This window comes from Hibiscus syriacus, unplaced genomic scaffold (assembly GCF_006381635.1).
Source record: "Hibiscus syriacus cultivar Baekdansim isolate YM2019G1 unplaced genomic scaffold, ASM638163v2 tig00011277_pilon, whole genome shotgun sequence".
NCBI classification, from domain to species: Eukaryota; Viridiplantae; Streptophyta; class Magnoliopsida; order Malvales; family Malvaceae; genus Hibiscus; species Hibiscus syriacus.
Window position 1 is genome coordinate 64,384 of NW_024062247.1, and position 3,117 is coordinate 67,500.

The following is a 3,117-nucleotide window of genomic DNA, read 5'->3' on the forward strand; positions in this document are numbered from 1 at the left end:
ATACATTTCAGCTGGTAGTTGTTGTGCACAAGTTTTATGGATGAAACAAAAACTTTTTGATTATGGATTTGAAGTAGGTACCATTCCTATAAAGTGTGACAATACTAGTGCTATTTGTCTCACTAAAAATCCCATCCAACACTCTAGAACTAAGCACATTGAAATAATACATCACTTTATTAGAGACCATGTCGCTAAGGAAGATATAGTTCTAGAATTTGTTGATACTTTGCATCAACTAGCGGATATCTTCACAAAGCCTTTAGACAAGGAAAGATTTTGGACACTTAGGAGAGAATTAGGTTTAACTGAACTATCTTCACTTAGTGTTTAAAATAATTTTAGAACTTTTAAGAATAAAGGAAAAATGCTTATAATTAATTTTGATTGCATTCTTTGCTATTAGTTAGGGGGAGTTTATTATTCTTTAAGAAAAATTGATTATATGTTCAAATAATTTTTAAATGATTGATTTGATGGATTGAACATAGTTAAATTTTTGTAATATGAGTTTCCAATACCACTAGAGAAAATTAATTTAGCATTTTGAGTGTTTCAAATCAAATTTTAGCAGTTTTTAGTGCAGAGGGAATCGATACCCCCGTGAAGAGGAACCGATTCCTCATGTAGAGGAACCGATTCCCCTGTAGGGGAATCGATACCCCCTGTAGGGGAATCGATACCCCCTGTAGGGGAATCGATACCCCCTGAGGGTTCTGGTTATATCATGTCAAGAAAACCCTCTATCTCATAACCTTATAATTACTACGGTTATCCGAGTAGCAAATACCATCAAACAAACTATAACTGATTTAATGAGCCATTCGCAGTTTCACAATCTGAATTAGTTCATACTTATACATGTATGGCTTAATATTTGAGTCAAGCATATGACTACTGGTAGGATCAACAGGGTAGCATTCCTTCGCGACGTCAGGCACCGTATGGTCCTCAATCCGATGCCTTGGCAGTGGACGAGGCCATAACAGGACACGATCATCGTTCATGTCGAGGTATAAAAATACGTAGGCATCGAGTGATGGGGTGAGGAACCCTACTCTCACAGAATATTCCACATCCAAAAGAACGATTGAGCACCGATGCACCGCCGTGGCCGAGTATACACAAAACAAACACACGGGACACCGGGCACGACTTAAGTCCACCACGAAGGCACAAGGTCACATGATGGAAGAGGGACATCAAGACATCCGAAATTTCATTGATTTAGGTACGTAACACAGGATCCCGATAGTACCCCTTTGGTTGAAAGACCGCAAGGGGAGACATTGAAGAGGAGTGCAGCTCGACAGTTCGATACATGTAGCACGGAGCCTGCCGACACACAAAACCATATCACCACTCACATGCCCATTGCGTAAGAGTAGTAGAATCCATGCCACCGGCCCACAACCCACACGACCAATGACTTGGTAGAGGAGCAGAGGAAACAATGAATGAGGGCACACCACAACCACTTGGCACGAAAACTAGACACCGGCAAGTATACCCGTCAATTTCCCATCACGAAGGCAACCAACAACGACAAGTTTGTTTTGGTTCAAATATTTAACGACCTTTTTGCGAAGCCTTTTTTTTTGGGGGGTAGGTGGGTTGTGTGGCCTTTTTTGGTTTTAGAGGAAAGGGTGGCCTTTTTTGGTTTTAGATGAAATGGATGGCCTTTTATACCTGGGGTGGAGAAGGTTTTTTTTGGGAAGGGGGCTCTTTGAGTTTGAGTGGATGAAAGGGCTGGCCAGCTGCTTTGATGAGGGGTAGGCTTGCAGTATAACCCGCTCGGGGCTTCTATCTAATCTGATGCGTATGCCTGGATGTCTTATCTCGGTCCATCTAGTAGGTCGTTTACATCAAAAGACTTGGTACTTGGTGACAAATGTCTCGGCAAGTAACACAGAGCCAATAGAGCACACGGACTAGACCAAACCGACGAGCAATTACCGAGTTTGGCCGAACATGGAAAGACAATGACCAATGCATAGGTGGGTGCTACACCACTCTGAGTTGATACCTCACCCAAGATAGGGGGAAGAGGTTCATGAGTATCGGGCGCACCGACCATTCACACGATCACGTCCATCCGGCTACCATGTCCGACTTGCCCCACCGGTGATGGGGGGCTAACCTCTGCTAGCGCTAGTTGCTGCCTCACCCGAGTAGGGTGTCGAGGCCCACACCCCCGGAGGGTGGGAGGGGGTGCCAGGCCACTACCCCCTAAAGAGCTAAAAAAACTTAGGCAAAATATTACCAGTAGACATTGAAATATCTAAAACGAGGACACTTTCTCCATCGCCCTTATTGTGGCCACCCAATGGCCTTTTTTATGGCCATGAAGTGCATGGCTCCCGTATCCAAGTGCTTACTCGCAAGTATTGTTCATTGGTTTAACCCTTTGTCGATGACATCCATCGAAGTCTTGGTCGGGGCATTACCGCTTTCGGAATTCCCCATTTCAATGGGGGAGGGGAGGGTCATTTTCCATCGTCCAAGAATTATCTCGGTTGTAGACCGCAACTAATGTCTGTTGTTTCCCACCATTCATCGAGGCCATCCATCGATTTAAACTCTCGGGGCACTAGTGCTTTTCGAATTATCCATTTCCAAGGGGGAGGGGCGTTTTCCATCATTTGGGACTTATTAGAGCTCCGATTGTGTCTCGCCAGAGCGTCACTAGAGCACCACCGGGAGCCTTGCCGGTTGTGGGAGGCTCCGGTGGGCGATATGAGGTCATGGGTAGCGTCGAGTCATATTGCGGTCACAACCCCAGGGGACCCTGTCGGGGCCTCAATAATCATCCCCCCCTAACGAGCTAAAAAAACTTAGGCAAAATGCTACCAGTACACATTAAAATGTCTGAAATTCGAACAATATCTTCCCCATGCACCAGCGCTTGGTTCAGTGTGGCACTCCCGCACCAAAGGCCTGGGGTTACCGAGGCACCCGTCGGGGGTTACCGATGGTGACCGAGGACCCCACACCCAACTCTCGGCTCTATGCGGCACTCCCGTACCCATGGCCTGGGGTTGCCGATAGTGACTGAGGCTCCCACACCAATGGTCGGGGTTACCGATGGTGACCGAGGCTCCGCACCAATGGTCCGGG